The sequence below is a fragment of the Staurois parvus genome, unplaced genomic scaffold (genome assembly GCF_062004578.1).
Source record: "Staurois parvus isolate SC_StPar_1 unplaced genomic scaffold, SC_StPar_1.0 ptg000704l, whole genome shotgun sequence".
Classification (NCBI taxonomy): Eukaryota; Metazoa; Chordata; class Amphibia; order Anura; family Ranidae; genus Staurois; species Staurois parvus.
In genome coordinates, this window is record NW_028318500.1 from 5738799 (window position 1) to 5753649 (window position 14851).

A 14851-nucleotide genomic window follows, 5' to 3' on the forward strand; every position below is an offset into this window, starting at 1 on the left:
AAGCACTGATGTGAACCATGACACTGAAAACCATATAACCTACTTTCTGTGAGTTTTGGAAGCAGAAAAAAAGCAACTGACACGCATATAGTGTGAACCAGCCCTGGATGTTACTTTTTGCACTCATTATTAAAGAACATCCCAGATTGGCATTACAAGATGATGGTGTCATGGCTCAATGACACCATGCCACACTAAAATGCAGGTCATCGGCCAGCAGGTCTACACACATTACAATCTATGCTTTCCCTAAATGGTTGCACATGATGAAGTAATAGAAATAATCCGCTTCCTTGTACATCACACTGCCTACATTGTATTCAAGGCAAATGCAGGTCTATGTAGTGTAGTGTTGAATATAGCCCATGCCATATGTATTATGCCAACCCACCAATGGCATTCAGTACAGATCCCATTCCTTTTCAATCCAAGCCAACACACAGTGCTGTATGGAAAGCATCGCTCAGCCTAATAACTATTCCATTAGATCCAACAAGGCACAGTGCATGCAATAATCCTCCTCCAGCCACCCTGGCTGCTGCAAAGCATAGATCAGTGCTAATCTCCATCACACAGCGCTGGACACATCACACAGACACATCTCCTGCTGCAAAGCACACATGTTCCCTGCTCTCCTAAGGCAGATCTTCCATCATCAAGTCCTGAAGAGCACATCTGGTCTCTGCCATCCACCTCGGAGCATGTTCTGGACTGCCCATCACAAGTAAAAGTCACCCCACCATCAACACAAATGTCTACATAGCACAGTGCAGCAACCGTCTCCCCTACTTTCCTGATCACCCGAAAACAATGAGCAGATGCCAGTACAGGGGAAGGTCATCATATGTATGTATAGGGGACGATCACACCGAGAACACACACTACACACACATATGCACCAGCACCCACCCTGAACAGCACAGACCTCTCATGCCTTGCTTGGCATGACAGCCGCACCCTGCACCTTGCTTGTCATCCTCATCCTCCCCCATCAGCAGGTTCCGGATCATTGTGGGGTTCAGGGATGGATCTGTGGAAAAGGGTCAGTGAAGGAGAGCATGCTTAACCCCTCTTACCTACTGCAACCTCCACCTCTGGGATGCATCCAGCATGGCTCTCATAGGCACCAGCCCCTGCAATGGGAGGAGGACAGCACTGAGCTTGGCTCCCTTCTTTTCTTTCTTTTTTTTTTTGATTAGCCCTTCATGGTGTAGAGCCGGTTAGGAGCGTCCTGTCATACAGCAGGGAAGGAGATTGGGGGGGGGTGCTGAGTCTGTCCTGTGATCCAGGAGGAGGAGGGGGGAGGAGAGGCTGTCCTGTGACACAGGGGGAGGGAGGCTGTCATAGACAGGGGACGGCACTGAGCTGCCCTTCTCTACACAGGCATGGGAGGAGATTAGCAAGAAGACAAGAGGTGGGAGGGGCTCGCTGTCATTCAGGCGGGGAAGTGGGAGGGCTCAGCTGTCGGTCGGAAAGGGGGAAGTGGGAGGAGCTGCTGTCATTCAGTGGGGAAGTGGGAGGGCTCTGCTGTCATTCAGGAGGGACGTAGGAGGAGCTATTGTCATTCAGCGGGGAAATGGGAGGAGCTGCTGTCATTCAGGAGGAGCTCCTGGATGATGAAGGGTAGAGGGAGGATTGAGGGGTCTGTATGGGTGAGGCTGTTCTATACAGTGCAGGCGCTTCATCCTGTGTGATACCTGCTTGGCATCCTTCCCTATTGTACCTCTCACCTTTATATTAGACGACCACGTCTGTGCGATCACATCATCCTACAACATATGGGCCGGTTCACGTGCACCTGCCTGGCATATGCTCTACCTATGGCACCTTTTCAGGGGGGACTCGTCCTGTTTCCTGTGCAGGAGGCTCATCAGTGCCCTCCATTGAAGGTGCTGTGTGGACTGACAGCAGGGGTCCATCGGCTCAGCCCGCCCTGCGCCCTCCAGGCAGATGGGGAGTGAGGTGTAATGTGACGTGGCTCTATACTGCTCTGTAATACTGGGGGGGAGCCAGAGAAATGCAGTTACCATGGCAACCACTATAGTACATCACATGGTAGCGGCAGCATGTGGCTTCTGGGACAGACACGTAGACGTATGAAGGAGTATATACATGCATTCATACAGCTGCTAGGAGGCAATCACAGCAAAGACACATAATGAGAGGTGGGGGGGGATAGGACATTGCCACAGGGTGACCCTCCCCACCTGATCATCAATGCTGCTATGTCACTTCCAATGACTCATCCAATCTGATTTCTGGATCATCTGCATATTAAACATATCAGGGATATATATGAAAAGCTGAACTTGGAAACTCATCCATTGTCCAGACATATTATAAAGTTGCTCATTTTTGCCACACTCAAAAAATGTCTTAGAAATCCAAAGGGGGGTTTTCACCAGTGAAATAAAGACATGTCCATTCCAGATTACAGTTTTAAAAAGATGTGTTTTAGTCAGGGGAGGACTGACAACTCATGGGTCCCCCAGGCAATAGGGGATCATGGGGCCCCTGTGTCCTTGGCCAAACTCAAAAAAAGCCTATGAAAAATGTACCAGGGGCATCTCATGGGGCCCCCTACTGACCCCGGGCCCTCGGGCAGTGCCCGAGTTTCCAAATGGTCAGTCCGCCCCTGGTTGTAGTGAGAAAGCTTCATACTGAGGCGCTGCGCTGATACAAGCCTGCAGGTTCACCACTTGCCCTCCTGAGGATTTAACCCCCCTTCCTGACCCGGAAAGTTTTTGCAATACTGCGTTACTTTAACTGACAATTGTGCAGTCATGCAATGTTGTACAAAAATGACATTTATATCCCCCCCCTCCCCACAAATAGAGCTTTCAGTGGTATTTCATCACCTCTGCGTTTTTTCTTTTTTCCACTATAAACATAAAAAGTCTGACAATTTAAAAAAAAAAATTTTTTTACATTTTCTATAAAACATATCCAGTAAGAAAATGTAAAAAATCAAATTTCATCATAAATTTAGGCCAAAATGTATTCTGCTACATGTCCTTGCTAAAAAAAATGTAAATTAAATGGTTTACGTGAAAGTTATAGCATTTACAAATGGTGATATATACTGGAATTTTTCTTTTTATACTACTAATGGCAGCAATCAGCAACTTATAACAGTACTGCAGTGGGCATTCTGACACTGGGTGGCTGACTAACTGCCACTGACATCCCCAGTGACACTAATACAATGATCAGTGCTAATAAAATGCACTGACACTGTAATAATGACACTGGGCAGGAAGGTGTTAACATCTGGGGCGATCAAAGGGTTAACTGTGAGCTGTTTTACATGATGTGCTGCGTGTGTTTTACTAGGGAGACATGCTGCTGTGTATTTCTCTGCTGTGCAGGGGAGAGACCTGTGTTGTTTATACACAGGTCTCTCCCCTGTCAGTTCTACACAGCGATCACTGGGTGCCGACTGGGAATTTCCAGCAGGAACCCAGTGATTGACATGCCTAGCCACCAATGATGGTGCTGGGAGGGCGGCACGTACCCTCTACCCGGAAATGCAGATTTTGCGCAGCCCTGCCTCCCTGTAGCAGTAGTTCTACAATAGGGTGGCGGGGAAGCGCATATCAGGGTTATATATGAAAATCTGAATTATAAACTGATCCATTTTCCAAACATATTATAAAGTTGCTAATTTTTGCCACACTCAAAAAATGTCTTAGAAACTCAAAGGGGGGTTTTCCCAGTTAAATAAAGACATGCCCATTCCAGATTAGAGTTTTAAAAAGGTGTGTTGTAGTGAGAAAGCTCCCATACGGAGGTGCTGCGCTGATACAAGCCTGCAGGTTAAAGAAGAGCTCTCATGTTTTCTACAAATTACAATGCTGTGTCTCTGCCAGAAACATCAATGTATTTCTGGAGAAAACCCAGTCTTTTATCAATGCCTTTCTGTTTCTCCGCCCCTCCCAATATAGAAGCTTGATTTCTGGACATTACTCAGCGGGGCTTTTTTTTCTCAATGAATAAGTGCAGCAACTCAACCATGTCCCCCCCAAAGCAACCACCTTCCCCCCACACTCACACCCACCAAGCAGCATGAAATAAGTGTGACAAAATTTCATTAAGAGTGGGAGGGTCTTAAAGGGGCATTACATTCCAGAAGTGTATTACATCCAGAGTGCATAATTCAGGGTTGTGTTACACACAGAGTCTACAGTTCAGGACTGCGCTACACACAGAGTGTAGAGTTCAGGGGTGCGCTACACACAGAGTGTAGAGTTCAGGGGTGCACTACACACAGAGTGTAGGGTTCAGGGGTGCATACACACAGAGTGTAGAGTTCAGGACTGCGCTACACACAGAGTGTAGAGTTCAGGGGTGCGCTACACACAGAGTGTAGAGTTCAGGGGTGCATACACACAGAGTGCAGAGTTCAGGACTGCGCTACACACAGAGTGTAGAGTTCAGGGGTGCATACACACAGAGTGTAGAGTTCTGGGGTGTGCCACACACAGAATATAGAGTTCAGGAGTGCGCTACACACAGAGTGTAGAGTTCAGGGGTGCATACACACAGGGTGTAGAGTTCAGGGGTGCGCTACACACAGAGTGTAGAGTTCATGAGTGCGCTACACACAGATTGCAGAGTTCTGGGGTGTGCCACACACAGAGTATAGAGTTCAGGAGTGCGCTACACACAGAGTGTAGAGTTAAGGGGTGAGCTACACACAGGGTGTAGAGTTCAGGGGTGCATACACACAGAGTGTAGAGTTCAGGGGTGCGCTACACACAGGGTGTAGAGTTCAGGACTGCGCAACACACAGAGTGTAGAGTTCAGGGGTACGCTACACACAGAGTGTAGAGTTCAGGGGTGCATACACACGGAGTGTAGAGTTCAGGGGTGCGCTACACACAGAGTGTAGAGTTCATGAGTGCGCTACACACAGATTGCAGAGTTCTGGGGTGTGCCACACACAGAGTATAGAGTTCAGGAGTGCGCTACACACAGAGTGTAGAGTTCAAGGGTGCGCTACACACAGGGTGTAGAGTTCAGGGGTGCATACACACAGAGTGTAGAGTTCAGGGGTGCGCTACACACAGGGTGTAGCGTTCAGGACTGCGCTACACACAGAGTGTAGAGTTCAGGGGTGCGCTACACACAGAGTGTAGAGTTCAGGGGTGCATACACACAGGGTGTAGAGTTCAGGGGTGCGCTACACACAGAGTGTAGAGTTCATGAGTGCGCTACACACAGATTGCAGAGTTCTGGGGTGTGCCACACACAGAGTATAGAGTTCAGGAGTGCGCTACACACAGAGTGTAGAGTTAAGGGGTGAGCTACACACAGGGTGTAGAGTTCAGGGGTGCATACACACAGAGTGTAGAGTTCAGGGGTGCGCTACACACAGGGTGTAGAGTTCAGGACTGCGCAACACACAGAGTGTAGAGTTCAGGGGTACGCTACACACAGAGTGTAGAGTTCAGGGGTGCATACACACGGAGTGTAGAGTTCAGGGGTGCGCTACACACAGAGTGTAGAGTTCATGAGTGCGCTACACACAGATTGCAGAGTTCTGGGGTGTGCCACACACAGAGTATAGAGTTCAGGAGTGCGCTACACACAGAGTGTAGAGTTCAAGGGTGCGCTACACACAGGGTGTAGAGTTCAGGGGTGCATACACACAGAGTGTAGAGTTCAGGGGTGCGCTACACACAGGGTGTAGCGTTCAGGACTGCGCTACACACAGAGTGTAGAGTTCAGGGGTGCGCTACACACAGAGTGTAGAGTTCAGGGGTGCATACACACAGGGTGTAGAGTTCAGGGGTGCGCTACACACAGAGTATAGAGTTCAGGAGTGCGCTACACACAGAGTGTAGAGTTCAAGGGTGCGCTACACACAGGGTGTAGAGTTCAGGGGTGCATACACACAGGGTGTAGAGTTCAGAGGTGCGCTACACACAGGGTGTAGAGTTCAGGACTGCGCTACACACAGAGTGTAGAGTTCAAGGGTGCGCTACACACAGGGTGTAGAGTTCAGGGGTGCATACACACAGGGTGTAGAGTTCAGGGGTGCGCTACACACAGGGTGTAGAGTTCAGGACTGCGCTACACACAGAGTGTAGAGTTCAGGGGTGCGCTACACACAGAGTGTAGAGTTCAGGGGTGCATACACACGGAGTGTAGAGTTCAGGGGTGCGCTACACACAGAGTGTAGAGTTCAGGGGTGTGCCACATACAGAGTATAGAGTTCAGGGGTGCGCTACACACAGAATGTAGAGTTCAGGAGTGCGCCACGCACAGGGTGTAGAGTTCAGGACTGCGCTACACACAGAGTGTAGAGTTCAGGGGTGCGCTACACACAGAGTGTAGAGTTCAGGGGTGCATACACACGGAGTGTAGAGTTCAGGGGTGCGCTACACACAGAGTGTAGAGTTCAGGGGTGTGCCACATACAGAGTATAGAGTTCAGGGGTGCGCTACACACAGAATGTAGAGTTCAGGAGTGCGCCACGCACAGAGTGTAGAGTTCAGGAGTGCGCTACATAGTGCAGAGTTCAGGGGTGTGCTACACACAGAGCAGTGCAGAGTTCAGCCCTCTTCCACAGCTACTTACCTCTGCATCCCCCATTGACATCTCACTTTCACCCCTCTTCAGCTCTAAGCTCTGCACAGAACCTCCCCTTTACTGTCCTGATTTACTCCCCCCCCCCCCCTCCTTAAAAGGATCATCATCTTCCAAGTATCTTACTTTTTCTGCAGTATTAAAGTGTTACTAAACTCACAACAGCAAAATACGTCTGTATATGGAGTAAAGCATGCTTGATATACTCACTGTGGAAGGGGTTAATCCTCCACATTGTGTAAAAAGGCTGTTTGATCCTGTCTTCTCTGATCCTCCCCTTCTTTTACTGTCCCAGATCCATCTGCAGATAGTACAGAGCCTTAGAAGACACTCTGAACATGCTCAGTTTGGTGTGTATGGCTAGAGAGTTTTTTTTTCTTGGGGAGGTGCATGTAATCAGCGCTGTGCAGACAGAGCTTTAGGGGTTATGCAGTCTCATAGGACAATCAAGGGAGAATGAAAACTCCTCCTACAAGCTTTAACCAGTGCTCTGCTGGACACTGATAGAAGTCACAAGACTGCTATATACTGCTGATGAGAAAAGATATTAACAGTTTATATTTACTAAAACACTTCCATGTTCTGTGTACTGTGGGAGACCAGATAGAGTGAATGCAGAGTTCTGGGTTTAGTAACACTTTCAGATGAAGCACCCAGTTGGCGCTAGTACCTCCCCGCACACTGTAGGCAACTCCATCTCTCTCACTTGCAGGGAGATCATCCGTTGGGATAATCAGCATCCAGGCACCAGGGGGAAAAAAGGAGATCACAGAGGTTGCAGCCTACCACAGGAGGGGCCTCCTGCCCATGACTACACTGCACTTACATTTCCCTTCTCCCTGTATTGCACTCAGTGGGATCTGCTCAGGAGATCCAATCCGTGAGAGCTGCTGCAAGACAAGCAATCACTTGTAAACACATAAGCCAGACTTCTGTGCTTACAAGTGATAGTGCTGAGCAGGAAGCAGAGGGCCTAAGCCAAAGGTGGTAGAACTGAGTTCTACTAGCTGCCACTGCCCCCTTGTTTACTGGTCGCTGTCAGATCCTCTGTTTCACCCTCTCTGTCTTTTCAAGCAGTCTCAGCCACCCAGTGATTCAGCTTCACTGGTTGCTAGGACACAGGCAACCATGCCACACAGCACAATTGATTGCTAGGACAAAAGCAACCACACGGCAAAGGACCATCAATTGCTAGGATGCAGGCAGCACAACACCATTGGTTGCTAAGACACAGGCAGCACAGCACAAATTGCTGCTGGGACACAGGCAGCTACATAGCACAGCACCGTTTTTTGCTAGGGTGCAGGCAACCAGGCAGCACAGCACCATTGGTTGCTAGGCCGCAGGTAGCACAGCACAATTGGTTGCTAGAACACAGGCAGCTGGGCAGCACAGCACCATTGGTTGCTAAGACACAGGCAACACAGCACAGCACAATTGGCTGCTGGGAAACAGGCAGCCATACAGCACAGCACCATTGGTTGCTAGGATGCAAGCAATCAGGCAGCACAGCACCATTGGTTGCTAGGCCGCAGATAGCACAGCACAATTGGTTGCTAGAACACAGGCAGCTGGGCAGCACAGCACCATTGGTTGCTAAGACACAGGAAACACAGCACAGCACAATTGGCTGCTGGGAAACAGGCAGCCACACAGCACAGCATCCTTGGTTGCTATGATGCAGGCAACCAGGCAGCACAGCACCATTGGCTGCTAAGACGCAGGCAGCACAGCACCTTTGATTGCTATGACACAGGCAGCACAGCACTATTGGTTGCTGTGATGCAGGCAGCTGAGCAGCACAGCATCATTGGTTCCTGGGACACAGAATATTGGTTGCTAAGATGCAAGAGTCTGGGTCACACAGCACCATTGGTTGCTAGGACATGGGCACCATAAAAATCTATGACACTATGTGGCCTGGCCTCCTTGGACCTAGTAAATAAAGAAGCTGGATCACTAGGTAGTGGATCCAGCTAAGCCTATCACTGCTTGAATAGACACAGAGAGTAGAACAGAATACATGACATGCCATCCCTGCATACCTATTGGCAGAACACATTGAGAACAATTGTTGAGACTTTTTTGAAGCTGAACTCCTGGCAAACTACTAAATATGCAGTTGAAATACATAACGTATAACTTATAAAATATACATAAACAAATACAAATCACCACTCATTTTCTAAAGACAACCATTGAAAACAATAGCAGTCCAGACAATCCAATAATCAACAATTAGTATAGTCCATAGATGTGCTTTTAAACACTCCTGTGACACACTCCATATTCTGTAAAACAGGATTATCCCATGTGACCTCCACCTTCCTCTGTCGATATGCTCTCACCTTGGCAGTTGGACCTTAAACATATAAAAGGCCTGAAAAGCAGGTTATCTTTAAATCAGGGGGTACCAATTCCTGTTATGTCAGGTTCATCCTCATCTGATACAAATGGTGTACTCATAGTAAAAAGGATACACATAATGTTCTCTGTATTTATTTTTTTTTTAAAACAATGTATCTTTATTAAAGTGACACCCACATGCTGTTACATTCTGCTTGGCTCATCAACTTTAGGTGTTGTGTGGGGCTGGACAGTGTTCTGTGGGCTGCTTGTTTGCTGAGACATTTTGAGCTGCTGGAACCTTTTCTGGTCCTCGGGAGCAGGCAGGAACTTCAAAACCCTGTCGTGGGATTAGTCTAAGCTGGCAGCACAACAGCGCTTCCATTTCTTCAGATTTCCATAGCCTGATTGCACTTGATGAGCCAAGCAGAATGTAACATGTGAGTATTAGTTTAATAAAGAAACATTGTTTTAAAAAATTCAGAAAGCACTATGTGTATCCTTTTCTCTTTGAGCACACACATCAAATCGAGATCCTGGTGTCAATATACAAGTAAAGTAGTAGCTTGTCCCTGCTGATTTAACTACTTGCTTTATGGGACAATTTTGACATTGCTCAAATGCATGGTAAAATCAGCATTTTTTTTTCCGCTAGAAAATTACTTAGAATCCCAAAACCTTATATATTTTCTGAAAGTAGAAGCCCTGGAGAATAAAATGGCAGTTGTTGCAATTTTTATGTTGCACAATATTTGCTCAGCCATTTATCAAGTGTGAATTATCAGGAAAAAATACGCTTGGATGCATTTAAGTGCACACAAACACAATATAATACCCAATTTGTAGTAGACTGTAAAAGATGATGTTGTGCTGAGTAAATAGATACCAAACATGTCAAGATTTAAAATTTTGCACACCCGTGAAATGGTGACAAACTACAGTACCTAAAAATCTCCATAGTCGACCTTTTAAAAGCCTTTACAGGTTACGAGTATAGAGGTAAACGTGTGCTCTGGTACTAGAAATGTTGTTCTCACTTTCACATTCACAGCGATACCTCACATGTGTGGTGCAATCACCATTTACACATGTGTGCTGGACCCATGTGCATGATCACAGGGGGGTGGCGGCTCTTTATATTAAAAAAAAACATTATTTATTTTTGTATTTTTACACTTTTTCTTTATTGATATTACAAGGGATCTTCAACATTGGGCATGAACAGGTACTCTTTATGGAGAGATCTGAGGTCTTTTAGACCCCTGATCCCTCCTCTGCCCTCCAAGGTCCAATGGGACAAGGGGAGCCCAGGAACAGCAGTGGAAGGGGCCCCTTCTGAGCCCTGTAAATGTGATTGGGTAGCTTTAGAGATGTTCAGATCACTTTTACATGAAGGGCCATCACTGGCTGAAAATGTTGACATGAGCTGCAGCCATGATCTTTGTATAACCACTTCTCATCCAAGATGTTTATATACATACGCTGGGCTGGAAGCAGTTAAAGGAAACCTGTATTTCTGAGTGTTTATAATTTTAAGGTCCAACTGACAAGGTGAGAGCTTGTCTATGGGGAATGGTGATGGTCACATGGGATAATATTGTTTTACAGAATACGGAGTGCGTCACAGTGGTGTTTGAAAGCACACATATGGACTGTAATTTTTTTTGATTATTGGATTGATTGAAGCACAATTGTTTTCAATTGGTGTCTTTATAAATTGAGTGGTGATGTGTATTTGTTTAAATCTATTTTATAGCACTGTTTCATTTTTTTCATTGTCTTGGCAATAAAAGTTGTTTGGATTTAAGAAAAAAAAAATCTATGTTATAGGTTACATTTTTTATCACATTTTGAGCATGATACATTGTTTTTGCGCATAGAGGTGTCATCTGAATATGGCAGCTTTCAAACACTTTAATTTCATTTGGTAAACGCGAAAGTTTCATTTGAACTGTTTTTTTTTTCTGACAAAAAAGTTCTATTTCTAGCTATCCTATGCTGAGATTTAAACAGCTTGTTAACATAGCACAACCAAGTTTGACAGGTCAAGGGGAATAATTTTTATCTTTTGCAGTTTCACTTTCACTTTCAGATCTCCCCCCTACCCCAAGCTTTTCTGAACAATGAAAGGAGAATCAGCAGTCTGATAAGCTTATCACTGTGCAGCATGCTTTCTCTTCCTATCGGAATGCTCATTGCACTGCAGTACACCTGATTTTATGCTGCTTCTCCTGCTCTCAGTCTCAGCTCTACTGTACAGAGACTGTAAGAGGCTGATACCAAGTTAAATTCAGGTACTTACACTGCTTGCATTTGCATTTATTAACAACAACTAACTTGTTAACCCATATGGAAGAGAAATATATTTTAAATATATTTTAAAAAATGTTCTTCCCAAATATATTGACATATATTTGAAATACTACAATTTTGGCCATATTCAATATATTTCAATTAAAAAAAAAAAATTAAAAAAAAAATTAAAAAAAAAAAAATAAAAAAAAATAAAAAAAAAAAAATATATATATATATATATATATATATATATATATATATATATATACTGTATGTTAAAATGCGTTTTTATTGCAACATATATGACAAATATTTTTATAAATACATTTTAAATATATTGTATGTCTTTAAAAATCCAAATCTACATTTTTGTAATGCATTTACAAATATATGTAAAAATGTATGTCAAAATTACTTTTTTATATGTTCAAAAAAATCTGAAGAATTTATTTTAAAAAAAATATATTTTTAAAAATATTCTTCAGATTTTTTTAACATATAAAAAAGTCATTTTAACATATATTTTTACATATATTTGTAAATGCATTCCAAAAATGTAGATTTGCATTTTTAAAGACATACAGTATATTTAAAATGTATTTTTAAAAATATTTTTCAGGTATTTTGTAATAAAAATGCATTTCAACATACAGTATGTATATATATATATATATATATATATATATATATATATTTTTTTTTTTTTTTTTAATTGAAATATATTTTGAAATATATTGAATATGGCCACAATTGTAGCATTTCAAATATATGTCAATACATTTCAGAAGAATATTTTAAAAAAATAAATATTTCAAATATATTTTTTTTCCATGTGGGAAATGCCTTTTCTCTGATCCTCCCTGTGTACATTTTGGAAATATTGCTTTCTGCATACTTTTTGGGAAGTTTTTCTATGCGGTCACATATGCATCCATCCCTCCCAAGTATTGTCAAGGGGTTGTTGGCCAGGAGAGAGTTCAAATACAACAACCACAGAGAGAGTGAGACAAATTAACTAGGGCGTTGAAGGTTTGCAGTCAAGTAACCGCACAGAAAATCTTCTAGAAAAAAGTATTCAGTGATTTATTAGAAAAGGTACACGTGGATGATCAGAGCAAGGAGCAACATTTAACAGGTGGGTCATTGTGATGCCTTTTCTTCTACATTACTGATGTACAGTATTAATGAACACAGTGTTAGGCCACATTCACATAGCAGGTTACATGTGGCCACTGAATTCTAGCGGCAATGACTGGAACATATGATTAACATGTTGCCGCACACAGAGAGGATATCTGCGGTTATGAATGGATGTCCAAGCCTGGACACAGTCAGCTGCATCCAGACTCAGACATCTGTCTGTAACAGCAACATTAGTGCCTTTTAGACACTGCAGATACTGTTCCTCCAAGCAGACAGTGAGGCCAACAGTTTTCTTTTTTGTTTTCTGAGCCATCCAGTTAAATACACCTTTCAGGCCTGAGCACTTATTTTGGTTCATTACCATAGTCTGAGCGTGACATTTTAAATGGAGTGTCAGGGCAAGTTGTTGCCTATTAACTACTTGCCCTCACACTGCCCAGTCGAAGGCAGTGTGTGAAATCAGGCAGTTGAAAGTGCAGAAACTATCAGTCTTCAAGTACATTAGCAATGGCAGTTCTCTTAATTCTATCTGGGTAGGTTCCTTGAAATCAGTTACTGCAAGTGGCAACCTGAATGATATTCTTCTATGTGGATGTTTAACCACTTGCCTACAGGGCACTTATACCCTCTTCCTGCCCAGGCCAATTTCCAGCTTTTAGCACTGTCACATTTTGAATGACAATTGCGCGGTCATGCAACACTGTACCCATATGAAATTTTTATCATTTTTTTGAGACAGATAGAGCTTTCTTTTGGTTGTATTTAATCACCTCTGGGGTTTTCATTTTTGCTAAACAAACCAAAAACCACTGAAAATTTTGAAAAAAAAAAAATTTCTTAGTTTTTGTTATAAAATTTTGTAAATAAGTGATTTTTCTCCTTCACTAATGTGCGCTAATGACGCTTCAGTGATGGGCACTGATAGGCTGCACTGATGGACACTGATAGGTGGCACTGATGGGCACTGATGAGGAGGCACTGGTAGGTGGCACTGATGGTTATTGACAGGCATCACTGATGGGCACTGAAAGGCAGCACTCATATATGGCACCGATAGGCGGTACTGATAGGTGGCACTAATTGGCGGCGCTGACTGGCACTGATAGGCGTCACTGACTGGCACTGATAGGCATCACTGACTGGCACTGATAGGCGGCACTGACTGGCACTGATGGGTGGCACTGATTGGCAGCACTGATAATTGGCACTGACTGGCATTGATAGGTGGCACTGACTGGCACTGATAGGTGATACTGAAAGGCAGCTCAGATAGGCACTGATATGTGGCATTGATGTGCACTGGTAGGCACTGATATGTGGCATTGACGAGGCACTGATGGGAACTGGCAGGTGACAGTAATGGGCACTGACAGCTGGCACTGATGGACACTGACAGGTGGCACTGCAGGGGCTACACTGATCATCACATGTCCCTTCTGAGGAATGCCGATTACTGGCTCTCCTCTCCTGTCAGCGTGACAGCTCATGAGGAGAGAAATGCCGATAACCGGCATTTCCCTATTTACATGCAATCAGCTGTGATTGGACACAGCTGATCACATGACCAAGCCGACATCTTCAGCTCTTTCCGTTGATCGGTGATCCGCTGTGTCCGAGAGACACAGTCCACCACCGATCGCCATGCTGCGCGCCCCCTGAGCCGCGCTGTTAGAATGGGAGGACGTCATATGACGTCCTCCCAGAACGAGAGAACCACCTTGCGCCTGCCATTACCTTATACGGCGGGCGGGAGGCGGTTAAAATGCCAGTGATTTGTTGTAATATTATCAGGATTTAGCCTTCCTTATTAAACAGAAATTAAAGATTTTGCTAAGATATTTGGCTGTTTTATGGTCTTATAAACCCAATTTTCAAAATACACTCAGTAGTCAAATATTTGGCACACCTATCTTGTATCCATAAAAGACTATTATTATTATTATTATTATTATTATACAGGATTTCTATAGCGCCAATAGTTTGCTCAGCACTTTACAGTATAAAGGGAGACAATACAGCAACAATACAGTTCAATACAAGAGGGATAGGAGGACCCTGCTCCTTGGAGCTTACAATCTAGACCAGTGGTCGGCAAGCCGCGGCTCGTGAGCCACATGCGGCTCTTTACAAGCTTAAATGCGGCTCTTCTGTGTGCCGGGCGTCCGCTCCCCTCCCTCCCCTCCCTCCTCTCCCTCCTCTCCCTCCCCTCCCTCCTCTCGGACGGGCGTGTGCCGGGCGGCCGCCCCCTCACCTCCCCTCACCTCCCCTCCCCTCCCTCCTCTCGGGCGGCCGCCCCAAAAGTCAGGACTCTGCAGCTGTCAGGATGTAGGCGGGGCAGCCAGGATGTAGGCGGGGCAGCGTGACGAACTCCTCTCCTCTCACAGTCCGCCCTGAAGACCAGAACGGCGCGGGAAGCACGACGAGAGGAACGCGCGGAGCAAAGGTAAGTGAATTGACACAGGGGGGACTTACTATA

At 44.9% G+C, this 14851-nt stretch overlaps 2 protein-coding genes across 2 annotated transcripts in view; one reads left to right on the top strand and one right to left on the bottom strand.

Moving 5' to 3' along the window:
• The window catches only part of GNAZ (G protein subunit alpha z), a 187136-nt gene extending 185853 nt beyond the window's left edge, over positions 1-1283 (bottom strand). The window contains exon 1 of the mRNA XM_089653241.1: positions 1077-1283. The gene's annotated coding sequence lies outside the window, so the exon portion shown is untranslated. The remainder of the gene's footprint in view (positions 1-1076) is intronic.
• Positions 1-14851, top strand: part of RSPH14 (radial spoke head 14 homolog) — a 272302-nt gene that overhangs the window by 215923 nt on the left and 41528 nt on the right. The gene's annotated exons all lie outside the window — the stretch shown is intronic.